The sequence below is a fragment of the Grampus griseus genome (assembly GCF_964374135.1).
Source record: "Grampus griseus genome assembly, chromosome: 1".
Lineage (NCBI taxonomy): Eukaryota > Metazoa > Chordata > Mammalia > Artiodactyla > Delphinidae > Grampus > Grampus griseus.
The window spans coordinates 24,988,412-25,003,050 of record NC_139017.1 but is presented as its reverse complement, the minus strand read 5'-3'; the positions used below and the strand labels follow the sequence as shown (position 1 = coordinate 25,003,050).

Genomic DNA, 14,639 nt, shown 5'->3' with positions numbered 1-14,639 from the left:
ACAATATGGAAGTTTTTAAAAATTAAAAATGGAACTACCATATGATCCAGTCATTCCACTTCCAGGTATTTATCCAAAGAAACCAAAACACTAATTTGGAAAGATATCTGCACCCTTATGTTCACTGCAGCATCATTCACAATAGTGAAGATATGGAAGCAACTTAAGTGTCCACTGATAGATGAATGGATAAAAATTATGCAAATTATATATATATTTTTTATGGAATATTACTCAGCCATATAAAAGAATGAAATCTTGCCATTTGAGACAACATGATGCACCTAGAGGACATTATGCTAAGGGAAGTAAGTCAGACAGAGAAAGAAATATTGTATGATTTCACTTCTATGTGGAACCTAAAAAACAAAACACAAGAACAAACAAAATGAAACAGAAACACAGACTCATAGAAAGAACAACTGGTGGTTGTCAGAAGATAGGCAAGTAAGGAGTTGGCTGAAATAGCTTGAAGGAATTATGAGGCATAGCTTCCAGTTATAAAATAAATAAGTCATGGGGATATAATGCCCAGCACAGGGAATACAGTCAATAATACTGTAATAACTTTGCACGGTCACAGATGGTTACTAGACTCATTGTGGTGATCAATTTGTAATGTATATAAATGTTGAATTACTACACGGTACACCTGAAACTAATATAATATTGCATGTCAACTATATCAACTTAAAAAAAGAAAGAGAAAAAAAAAGAAATCATAAGCTAAAGAAAATGAGAGAAGGAACAGCAAAGCAGGAGTTAGGCTGGAATACAAAACACATGCAAGGCAGGTTCAAGTTTGGAAAGATACAATAATAGGTCCAAGATACCACAGAGAAGTTTTAGAGCAGAGCTGGGGATAGCTTCATTGTTTATGATTCTCAGGTTACTATTACGTCCCCAGGCGGAGTCAGCTGCAAAATATATCCTCACTCTTATACCGTTTGGCTTATTTTTATCATTAAACAACAGTATCATGATCCTTGTACCTTTCTTGATTAAGAAGAAATTCTTCTAGAGCAGCATTATCCTAGATAACTTTCTGCAATAATAGAAATGTTCTATGCCTGCGCCATTAAATATGGTAGCCAGTAGCCACATGTGGCTGTTTAACACTTGAAATATGGGTAGTGCAACTGAAAAACCTGATTTTAAATCTGATTTTATTTTAATTAATTTAAACTTAAGTAGCCAAATGTAGCTAGTGGCTGTTGTATTTGACAGTTTAGTTCTAACGTATATGCATGTGTATAAATTTCTTTGTCCTGGTAGTATCTTTCTCAGTTACATAGCTTCCTAATTCAGAAGTATTTTTCATATGAGGTATATTTTCACCTAAATACTTTAATTACTTTTCTAACTAATGCATTTTATTCAAGAGAGTTTTTCAGATTATGAACTCAGTATTCTCTTGCCTCATGAGTTCCCTGGGTTAGTGCTAAGCACGATTTTGAAGCACTCAGATTCTGGTCCTCATTCATTCCTGAAAGCAGTCTTTCATTCTCTTAAACTATCAATCATTCATACCCTTCTCTCACTCCAGCTGACATTCCACTTTCAAAGAGGTGTGCTTTCTCTCCTGTTTCTTGCTTTTTTGATATGGCTTGTGGACACTTGCAGAGTGTAATAAAGATGCTGTCCAGAAAGCAGCTTCTGTGGTCACTGGGCAGTTGACAGCAGCAGCAATACATGGACTTATTTTAAAAAGCAAATACATATCCCTACTACAGGGAACAATATAGATACAAAATGCAGCTGTAGTATTTTTACAGTGTTCAGACAAGCATCAACGTAATAATTCTAAACTCCACATTAAAAACTGATTTTGGGGAGTTTTACTAAAATGCACATCCACACACATTGATATACAGAAAAAAGAAAGCACGCTTTAAATGGCAAGGGAAAAAATCAAAATAAAATCTTAACATATTTCATAAATATCCTGGAGACAATATCCCCGACATTTCAAAACTGCCTTAGTCATCTAGGGCACCAGTTTTTCATCAGATACAGCACTTGACACATAAAGGCATGGCATGAATGACAATTACTGTTTTGGGTACAAATCTGTACAGATCACACACAGGATCCAATACCAGTCAACTTCCCATAGCAAATCAATTTTTTCAAAATAAAGGGTACACTCAATGTTTATTTTCTGTTAAGGATGGGAAATTAAATGAAAGGGGAACAAGTGACATTAAAATCCTTATGCCCTAGTTTAGTTTTGCCATGGGAGCAATGAACAGATTTTATTAAATTTAACCTAATTTTGCTATGGCAACAGTTGTATCATATGAGATCATAGTCCGGGAGAAACACAGTATTTACTGTCTTATTCTAGCACTTTGAGCTTTCATAGTTTGACTTAAAAGCCATAGATTTTAACGCCAATGAGAAAAATATAGGAAGAGAGAGAGAGAAAGAGACATTTAGGATGATTAGAAAATTTACAATAAATGTAATTCATGCATCTTCCTTTGGAAGCCCTTTTGTGACACGAAACTTAGTGGTTAGGGGGTTAATGAATGAAATGGATCACTGGATTAAAAATAAAAATCACTATTAAAAAAAAATGCGACACCAAGAGAATTAGACACTACATAATACTGTAACCACTGAGAATTCTCAACAGTAAAATAAAGCCTTGTAGTCCCAGCATTTTCATTAGTTTTCCAGTAGCGCTGGATGCGGGGTGAATTACAATGAGGTAGAAAGCAATGGCTGCTGCCTTTAAAGAACAGGCACTGTACAGAGGGAAAGCACTCCTTCAAGACACGCTGCGATGGTTATTGGCCTCTCTTGCCATATGTGTCTTACATTTTAACACCTTAAATTATCTCATGTGAGGGAATATTGCATTTATCCTGCAAGATGATAAATGCTAAATAGCTAACATAGTGAACCATGCTGCAATGTACATTTTAACTTAAGACTATAGAATTCTATATACCAGTTAAAACTTGTGCACAATTTGGAATTAGAATTATGTTTAAATTATGTGTCTACTTAAGCTGATGCAAAAGTAACGTAAAGAGTGATTGAAACCAATACAAAGGGAAAAAAATCAGGTTATATTACCTACGAGACCATTTCAGTTCAAAAGGAGAAAGGTGGGGGTGCAGAGATGCACTGACTACTGAAAAGTGAAACGTGACACTAAATCAGATTTTACAGAACAGATTTATATTTCACCCTGCATAGGTTTCTAGTCTCCCACTCCTACAAATAGGACTACTTTTGAACTACTAACTTGGAAAAAAATTAAAGGTCAACTATCTCATTAACAGATCTGCTCTTAAGCGTTAAGGCTCAGACAGGAAGATCACAGAAGAAAAAAACAAGAGTTAACACTTTCATACACTGTAATTAGAAAGTGTGGATCCCATAACAACACTCCCAGTTTGTGAGTCATCCACAAACCCAGTTTGTGGATGACTCACAAACTGGAGAACAATTATACCACAGAAGTCCACCCACTGGACTGAAGGTTCTGAGCCCCATATCAGGCTTCCGAAATTGGAGGTCCAGCAATGGGAGGAGGAATTCCCAAAGAATCAGACTTTGAAGGCTAGCAGGATTTGATTGCAGGACTTCGATACGACTGGGGGAAACAGAGACTCCACTCTTGGAGGGCACACACAAAGTAGTGTGCACATCAGGACCCAGGAGGAAAGAGCAGTGGCCCCTGGAAACTGAATAGGAAACTGAACCAGAACAATCTGCTAGTGCTGGAGAGTCTCCTGCAGAGACAAGGGGTGGCTGTGGCTCACTGCAGGGACAAGGACACTGGCAGCAGAAGTTCTGGGAAGTACTCCTTGGAATGAGCCCTCCCAGAGTCTGCCATTAGCACCACCAAAGAGCCTGTAGCCTCCAGTACTGGGTCACCTCAGGCCAAACAACCTACAGGGAAGGACCTCAGTCCCACCTATCAGCAGACAAGTGGCTTAAAGTTTTACTGAGCTCTACCTACCAGAGCAACATGCAGGTCTACCCACCACCAGTCCCTCCCATAAGGAAGCTTGCATGAGTCTCTTAGACAGCCTCATCCACCAGAGGGCTGACAGCAGAAGCAAGAAAACTACAATCTTGCAGCCTGTGGAACAAAAACCACATTCACAGAAAGACAGACAAATTGAAAAGGCAGAGGACTATGTACCAGATGAAGGAACAAGATAAAACCCCAGAAAAACAACTAAATGAAGTGGAGACGGGCAACCTTCCAGAAAAAGAATTCAGAATAATGATAGTGAAGATGATCCAGGACCTCGGAAAAAGAATGGAGGCAAAGATTGAGAAGATACAAGAAATGTTTAACACAGACCTAAAAGAAGTAAAGAACAAACAAACAGAGATGAGCAATACAATAACTGAAATGAAAAATACACTAGAAGGAATCAATAGCAGAATAACTGAGGCAGAAGAACGGTTAATGACCTAGAAGACAGAATGGTAGAAATCACCGCTGTGGAACAGAATAAAGAAAAAAGAATGAAAAGAAATGAGGACAACCTAAGAGACCTCTGGGACAACATTAAATGCACCAAAATTCGCATTATGGGGATCCCAGAAGGAGAAGAGAAAGACAAAGGACCCGAGAAAATATTTGAAGAGATTATAGTCGACAACTTCCCTAACATGGGAAAGGAAATAGCCACCCAAGTCCAGGAAGTGCAGAGAGTCCCAGGCAGGATAAACCCAAGGAGAAACACGCCGAGACACATAGTAATCAAATTCACAAAAATTAAAGACAAAGAAAAATTATTAAAGGCAACAAGGGAAAAACGACAAATAACATACAAGGAACTCCCATAAGGTTAACAGCTGATTTCTCAGCAGAAACTCTACAAGCCAGAAGGGAGTGTCATGATATATTTAAAATGATGAAAGGGAAGAACCTACAACCAAGATTACTCTACCTGGCAAGGGTCTCATTCAGATTTGATGGAGATATCAAAAGCTTTACAGACAAGCAAAAGCTAACCCAATTCAGTGCCACCAAACTAACTCTACAACAAATGCTAAAGGAACTTCTCTAAGTGGGAAACAAAAGAGAAGAAAAGGACCTACAAAAACATACCCTCCAAAATTAAGAAACTGGTAATAGGAACATACATATCGATAACTACCTTAAATGTGAATGGATTAAATGATCCAACCAAAAGACACAGGCTCACTGAATGGATACAAAAACAAGACCCATATATATGCTGTCTATAAGAGACGCACTTCAGACCTAGGGACACATACAGACTGAAAGTGAGGGGATGGAAAAAGATATTCCATGCAAATGGAAGTCAGAAGAAAGGTGGAGCAGCAATACTCATATCAGATAAAATAGACTTTAAAATAAAGAATGTTACAAGAGACAAGGAAGGACACTACATAATGCTCAGGGGATCGATCCAAGAAGACGATATAATAATTATATATATACACACCCAACATAGGAGCACCTCAGTATATAAGGCAAATGCTAAGAGCTATAAAAGAGGAAATCAACAGTTAACACAATAATAGTGGGGGAATTTAACACCTCACTTACACCAATGGACAGATTATCCAGACAGAAAATGAATAAGGAAACACAAGCTTTAAATGACACGATAGACCAGATACACCTGATTGATATTTATAGGACATTCTATCCAAAAACAGCAGATTACACTTTCTTCTCAAGTGCACGGAGAACATTTTCCAGGATAGATCACATCTTGGGTCACAAATCAAACCTCAGTAAATTTAAGAAAACTGAAATCATATCAAGCATCTTTTCTGACCACAATGCTATGAGATTAGAAATAAATTACAGGGGAAAAAATATAAAAAACACAAACACATGGAGGCTAAACAATACATTACTAAATAACCAAGAGATCACTGAAGAAATCAAAGAGGAAAGCAAAAAATACCTAGAGACAAATGACAACGAAAACACAACAATCCAAAACCTGTGGTATGCAGCAAAAGCAGTTCTAAGAGGGGAATTTATAGCAATGCAATCTTACCTCAAGAAACAAGAAAATTCTTAAATATATAACCTAACATTACACCTAAAGAAACTAGAGAAAGAAGAATAAACAAAACCCAAAGTTAGTAGAAGGAAAGAAATCATAAAGATCAGAGCAGAAATAAATGAAATAGAAACAAAGAAAACAAAAGCAAAGATCAATAATACTAAAAGCTGGTTCTCTGAGAAGATAAACAAAATTGATAAACCATTAGCCAGGCTCATTAAGAAAAAGAGGAAGAGTACTCAATAAATCAGAAATGAAAAGGGAGAAGTTACAACGGACATCGCAGAAATACAAAGCATCATAAAAGACTACTACAAGCAACTCTATGCCAATAAAATGGACAACCTGGAAGAAATGGAGAAATGCTTAGAAAGGTATAACCTTCCAAGACTGAACCAGGAAGAAACAGAAAATATGGACAGATCAATCAGAAGTAATGAAATTGAAACTGTGATTTAAAAGATTCCAACAAACAAAAGTCCAGGACCATATGGTTTCAGAGGTGAATTCTATCAAACATTTAGAGAAGAGCTATCACCCGTCCTTCTCAAACTCTTCCAAAAAATAACAGAAGAAGGAACACTCCCAACTCCTTCTAACGAGGCCACCATCACCCTGACAACGAAACCAGACAAAGATACTACAAAAAGAAAATTATAGACCAATATCACTGATTAATATAGATTCAAAAATCCTGAACAAAATACTAGCAAAGAGAATCCAACAACACATTAAAAGGATCATACACAATGATCAAGTGGGATTTATCCCAGGGATGCAAGGATTTTTCAATATATGCAAATCATTCAGTGTGATACACCATATTAGCAAATTGAAGAATAAAAGCTATATGATCATCTCCATAGATGCAGAAAAAGCTTTTGACAAAATTCAACATCCATTTATGACAAAAACTCTCCAGAAAGTGGGCACAGAGGGAACCTACCTCAACATAATAAAGGCCATATACAGCAAACTCACAGCCAACATTGTTCTCAATGGTGAAAAACTGAAAGCATTTCCTCTAAGATCAGGAACAAGACAAGGAGGTCCACACTCACCACCATTATTCAACATAGTTTTGGAAGTCACAGCCATGGCAATCAGAGAAGAAAAAGAAATAAAAGGAATACAAATTGGAAAAGAAGAAGTAAAACTGTCACTCTTTGCAGATGACATGATACTATGCATGGAAAATCCTAAAGATGCCACTAGAAAACTACTAGAGCTAATCAATGAATTTGGTAAAGTTGCAGGATACAAAATTAATGCACAGAAATCTCTTGCATTCCTATACACTAACAATGAAAGGTCAGAAAGAGAAATCAAGGAAACAATCCGATTCACCATTGCAACAAAAGAATAAAATACCTAGGAATAGACCTACATAAGGAAGTAAAAGACCTGTACTCGGGAAATTATAAGACACTGTTGAAAGAAATTAAAGATGACACAAACGGATGGAGAGATATACCATGTTCTTGGATTCAAAGAATCAATACTGTGCAAATGACTATATTACCCAAAGCAATCTACAGATTCAGTGCAATCCCTATCAAACTACCAATGGCATTTTTTACAGAACTAGAACAAAAAATCTTAAAATTTGTATGGAGACACAAAAGACCCCGAATAGCCAAAGCAATCTTGAGGGAAACAAACGGAGCTGAATGAATCAGACTTCTTGACTTCAGACTATACTACAAAGCTACAGTCATCAAGACAATATGGGACTGGCACAAAAACAGAAATATAGATCAATGGAACAGGATAGATAGCCCAGAGAGAAACCCATGCACCTATGGTCAACTAATCTATGACAAAGGAGGCAAGGATATACAATGGAGAAAAGACAGTCTCTTCAATAAGTGGTGCTGGGAAAACTGGACAACTACATGTAAAAGAATGAAATTAGATCACTCCCTAACACCATACACAAAAATAAACTCAAAATGGATGAAAGACCTAAATGCAAGACCAGACACTGTAAAACTCTTAGAGGAAAACATAGGAAGAACACTCTTTGACATAAATCACAGCAAGATCTTTTTTGATCCACCTCCTAGAGTAATGGAAATAAAAACAAAAATAAGCAGTTGGGACCTAACGAAATTTAAAAGCTTTTGCACAGGAAAAGAAACTACAAACAAGACGAAAAGACAACCCTCAGAACGGGAGAAAGTATTTGCAAATGAATCAATGGACAAAGGATTAATCTCCAAAATATATAAACAGCCCATGCAGCTGAATATTAAAAAAACAAACAACCCAATCGAAAAATGGGCAGAAGTCCTAAATAGACATTTCACCAAAGAAGACATACAGATGGCCAACAAACACATGAAAAGATGCTCAACATCACTAACTATTAGAGAAATGCAAATCAAAACTACAATGAGGTATCACTTCACATTGGTTAGAATAGGCATCAACAGAAAATCTACAAACAACAAATGCTGAAGAGGGTGTGGAGAAAAGGGAACCCTCTTGCACTGTTGGTGGGAATGTAAATTGATACAGCCACTATGGAGAACAGTATGGAGGTTCCTTAAAAAGTAAAAATAGAATTACCATATGACCCAGCAATCCCACTACTAGGCATATACCCAGAGGAAACCATAATTCAAAAAGAAAACATGCACCCCAATGTTCATTGCAGCACTATTTACAATAGCCAGGTCATGGAAGCAACCTAAATGCCCATCAACAGACAAATGGATAAAGAAGATGTGGTACATATTTGCAATGGAATATTACTCAGCCATAAAAAGCAACAAAACTAGGTCATTTGTAGAGACATGGGTGGACCTAGGGTCTGTCATACAGACTGAACTAAGTCAGAAAGAGAAAAATAAATATCATATATTAACGCATATATGTGGAATCTAGAAAAACAGTATAGATGAACCGGTTTGCAAGGCAGAAACAGAGACACAGATGTAGAGAACAAACATATGGACACCAAGGTGGGAAAGCAAGGGGGGGTGTGAATTGGGAGATTGGTATTGACATATATACACTAATATGTATAAAATAGATAACTAATAAGAAACTGCTGTATTAAAAAATGAAATAAGATAAACTGCTACAAAAAAATTTTTTTAGGAAAAAAAAATGAAAGTGTCATAAGCCCTACACTAGTTTCTATCCTAATCATCCTATATTTAACACCTTCCAGTTCACTGAAATTGAAGAATCATTATCAATTTCTGCTGGAATATGAATAACACATTGTCTTCAAGCCAGATTACAATGCCCTACCTATATACTTACTAATGTGTTATTCAACTGAGGAAGATGCAGAATTATAAAATATAATCCCTGCTCTCAAATTACTTATAGTCTTCTTAGAGATACATAACCATACATGGCTATGCAGGTAAATTAAATACAATTGTGGTCCTCAGATGGGCAACAGCAAGGCTCTGGGGGAAATATACATATAGAGGGAGCCATCTCCACTCATCAGTTTCATGGCAGTGCCACATCCTATCAGAGCTCCCCACCAAGGAAGGAAGTGAAATCACTGTTTGGTTGTAGTCAACATCGAAGTTTATCAGAAGAACAAAATATTTGCTGAACTTAAGGTCCTGAGTCTTTGTGTCTTGGGGTTTGTTCTGGTCTTGGTTTCCTATTTAAATTTTGTTTTCCTGTCCTGGATATTTTTAATGTACCATACGTACTTTTACTGTAGGCTTTCTCAAACCCTCTATGGAACAAACTGGAGCACAAATATGATTAAACAACCAAATGAAAAACAAATAAATGAGTACATTTTAAAAATTCTGTTATTACCATCACCAAAAACAAATGAATATCTGGGCAGGAAAACATGGTTAAATTAGTAATTGACTGAGACCTTGGCCTTCTATGTTATCTATGATTACATGGTTGAACTTGCACTTACAGAGTTGGAAAAACTGTAGCTGTAACTTTTCATACAGTATTCAGAGTAAAGTCTGACCATGAAAGAATCACCTTTGCAATACTGAGAAATAAGGTCCTCAGTGGGGATGAGTACCACCACTCAAGGGTGGTGTAGAAATGTCATAAGGCTTACTCAGAACCACAACATTTTTCAAACATTTTCTACTTTAAATCTCAAGTTTTTACCTCTTAGATACAAGTTGCTATTATTTTGTTGAGATGTTTCATTTATAAAATGTTTCACTTCTCTCTCCCTTTGGGGGCTGGGGATTATCCCAAGGGTGTTGAGTGTCTGCTCTTTTCTTAATATAGTAGAAAGTATATACTTTAGCCTGTTCCAAAGTATTTTTGTTCCCAATCTTTATTCTAATTTTTAAGTTTCACTTTATTTGGAGATGAAACCATAAGGAAAAAATAAAAGCTAGTAGCTGTTTAATTCCTTCAGCAACTTTATAGATTCCAGGTTCTTGGTCTGTTTGGCCATAGTAGAATTTATGAAAATCTAAAACATTAACGATGCCTGAAAGGCAGGCTGCCACACCGAGATGAACACATTGCCTGGTCTGATAGCAGAATTATAGAAATTTGAAACCTCAGCATTTTGAAGATCATTAAGCTATCATTTTTGTATGTGTTCAGAATATTTCACGAATAATGTTTAGATGGAGTTCGTATAAACCCAATTCATATTAGAACTGAAATATTTTTTCTTTATAGAAAACGTAACTAGACAGTAAAAACAGATGTTTAAATACTTATAGTAGGCAACAGAAAACACTGTGCAAAAATTCAGTAAAAGCAGTGTTAGTAGTGCTTCCTGTCCCTTTTTATAGGATGGAAAAATATGAAGCACAAAGAATGTGATTATATATGCAGAAGATCAGCTCTTATGGTGTAAATTTTATATCTGCCATTACAGACCAACAAAGCATCTTTCACTGTCAAATTGAGTTAGCTGTGGAGCATATCACGGATGGCTTTAAAGCTATTTTCCATTAATAATAAGGCATTTAAAAATATGAAAATAAATTATTACAGTATATACCACTGGTGCTTTCAGTTTGCTGATTTGCGTGAATTAAATCCTATTTATAGGGTAGCATTATTGAAAGTGAATGGAGGAAAATGATCCAGAAAATCAGGACTTCTTTCACATTCACAAATTGGAAGCCTCATTCTCTCCAATGAAGTGAGTCAGCACTTCAGAATTAAAAATTCTACTCTGCAGCTAGTCTCAAGGTGCATTTTAAATGGGGTCACTCAAGAAAGTGAAAAGTGCAATGCAATTGCATTTAAGTTCCTTGGACTCTTTCAGGTGTGGGAGTTGAGTGATGAGTCGCTGATACGTGAACTGTAGCTAACCCCTTTTATAGCATATTTTTAGAGTCCAATAAAATAAAGGAGGGAAGTGTTTTGTGTTAATGTTTCCTGTGTATAAGAGATGATAATAAAATATTTTTTTACATGGAAACTAATTTAGCAGAGATTCTCTTAATATATATTTTCCTTTTTATCTATTATTATCCTTCTCCTAAACCACTAGGCTAGGCAAAATCTGTAACAGTGGTCGATTGAATCTGCGGTTGCCTGGACATATGTTTTAAATTTGACCCAAATTACGCATACGACCCAAAAGTATGCATGGACAGAGTATAAAGCTTTTATTGACGATAGGCTACATTTCAGGTTGTATTTCACATTAGATTGAGAGGTCAGTTGGCTTTTACCCTTAAAATAATCATCTTTTACCTCCAAATAAGAGGGAAAAAAATATTTTAAAACCTTGAAAATGTTTCTTTCTGACTTAACGCTCAATCTGTTGTGTTCTCTGTCCATGAACTAAGAATTCTTTCTGCACCAACTTTTCAAGGTAGGAATCAAAACAATATTGAAATAGTTAAACTTTTTCCTAAGAATTGCCCCATGATTTAAAAAAGAAAAAATTCAATATATGGACAAACTAATAGAATAAATATAGCCAAAGACTGACTTTGAAAGTAAAGTTCAGAAAAACTCCCCGAATATGTATGAAAAAAGTCTAAGTAATGGATAATTTCGGAAATAAGACTTTGAGGTTAACATCTAGGAAGATCAAGATCTTTTTATTAGGATTTTCAGAAGCAGATAATAGTCAAAACAGAGGGGAGAAAATAATAAATGAAATCATAGAAGAATTCTACACAAAGCCGATAAAAGCTATACCAGTATTCAGACTGAAAAAACTCACTATGTGTTGGGTCAGATTAAAAAAAAAATCTAATAGTCAGATATTACTATTCTCAGTTATAATTCCATGGATTAAAAAATGTGTGTGTGTGCGTGTCTGTGTGTGTATCCCTACATACTTCTAGAGAGAAAACAGTAAGCTGCAAAAGATACAAGAACTACACTAAAATTACATTTCTCACGAGCCACACTGGATTCTAGAAGATAATGGAGCAATATTTTCAAAGTTCTCCGGGAAAAAAAACTTTAGCCAAAAATCTTTTGTCGTCAAAACTATCTATTAATTAAGGCAACAATAAAAAATATTCAAATATGCATGGATATAAGCCATTTAATACTATCCACAATTCCTATATGAAAAATAAATATTTGGAGAGTTACTTAAATGAAATGACAATGAATCTAAGAAAAAAGATAACTTGAGATGTCAAAAACAACAGCAGCAGATTGAATCCACTTGACCTTGATTCTTGGAATATTTTCCTTTAAAGAAGACAGGATTAATGGCATTTCCTCTTCTGTGGGTCTGTTCACCTTGCCACCATACTTAGTTCTATGCTTAATAATATTTATATAATTAGAATATTGTAAATGCTGTCTATTGGTTTTTTAGCCTCCTAAACTCAACTAATGAGAAAGTACAGAGGACTGAGTTCTAGTTATGGAAAAGAATTTAATAGTTTATGGCAATGTAAAATAATACTATAAGAAAAATCAAGAAATGTAGGAACATATTATTTAAAACTATGATGGTAGGCATCAGAAGAACAAAAATAATACATTTTAGAAGTGTTTGTTTTTTTTTTTCAGAGAGAGTAATGTTGGAGGAACATTTTCATTTTATACTTAAAAAAACTATATGCATATATTACTTTCCTAGTTTTAAGAAAAGCTTAAAATTTAAAGGGCACTTTCATCAATAGGGGATTGTTAGACTACAGTTCTTCTTTATAATGCAGCAGATAAAACAAATGATAATACTAATGTATTGCTGAAATCAATATTTTTAAGGGAATAAAGTTGCCATATGGATGGACGGCATGACATAATCTAGGTTAAAATGCTTTGATGTTTACATATATTCATGTGAAAAGAAGTCTAGGAGGCTACAGAGCTACTCTCACTTCTTCTTCTAGTTCTACAGATATTTAAAGGTTTACAGGGGCTTTTAATAATCACCTTTGCAGTTGTAACACTCAATAAAGACATTTTGAAAAATGAAATTATTTGAAGCCCAGAGAAGGGGAATGACTTGACCCTGACCAGATCAGCCAGGAAGCAAGTGGCAGAATCAAAACTGAAATCCAGTCAGTACTGGGGTTGCCAAGGCTTGGGAAATTTTAGCCCGCCTCTCCAAATTTCCATCAGCCTTCCTAAGCCACCCCTAATAAAAATGTTAACAACAACATCAACAATAACAATGACAAATATATGTGTTAAGTTTTATGTAAAGTGTGAATAAAAGTATCTTCAGGGGAAAAATAAGTCTATATCTCTGCCATCTTGGTGTGGGATCGGGATGATAAGGAAAGGCTTAATAAAGGAGGTGACTGCTGGGTAAAGCCTTGGACAACGGGCATAGTTTGTGACAGACCAAGGTGAGAGCAGAGCTGTGGTCAGAGTTATTCCAGGTACTGTAAGGGCACCAAAAAAGAACTTGTGTGACAAAGGCCGTCTTTTCTGTTACTATTCATGTTTCTTGTGAAATAAAACCGCAGGTACCATAAGATCAAGGATCCCACCACAAGGACAAAGACAAAAGCCAGGTGGTAAAGGGGAAGAGAAGAGAAAGATCATATTAAAAAATTTTTTGGACTAAAGAAGGCCATAGTAATTGAATGTAAACCTTAGCCCTGGCTTTCCTAGCAGCTGGAAAGAAAGTGAAATCATTGTCTGGTAGCAGTCAACATCTCAGTTTATCAGAAGAACAAAATAATGCTGTGTGCTAAATCAAAGACATTAGTAATATGCTGTGGGAAAGCAGGAGAATGCTGTAATTCTGACTAGATGGTCAGGAAAGGCATCACAAAGGAGGTAGACCGTGAACTGCATTGAGAAGATTTTGCCTGGCAGAGGGGACAAGTAGAAAGAACATCATAAATACAGAGATGAAGATTGGACAGAAGTTGGATTACGGAGCAGTCATGTCATGGGATAACTTAGTTTAACAATCTCCCCTTTTCTAGAAACGTTTACCAAACGCTCATTTCTGAGCTATATGGCCCTGCTGACTGATGCCTAACCCAAACCAGTCCAAACAGATTCCCATTCTAGGGTACAAAGGTTTGAAACAGAGACACTCAGAGACAGGACACTGCTGGAGTGGTCGCATCTAAGGGAGCATTCCAGAGGATGTGCAGGTCCACGAGTTCTGACTTAGCTACCAAGGAATTTGTTTGATCTCATGAAATAATCCAAGGTTCTATCAACTAATTCCCCTTTGACCTAAGCTAGCCAGAGTTGGTT

At 36.0% G+C, this 14,639-nt stretch overlaps 1 protein-coding gene across 2 annotated transcripts in view; it reads right to left on the bottom strand.

Annotated features, from left to right (window-relative positions):
• Positions 1 to 14,639, bottom strand: part of SMYD3 (SET and MYND domain containing 3) — a 711,390-nt gene that overhangs the window by 435,305 nt on the left and 261,446 nt on the right. The window lies entirely within an intron of this gene.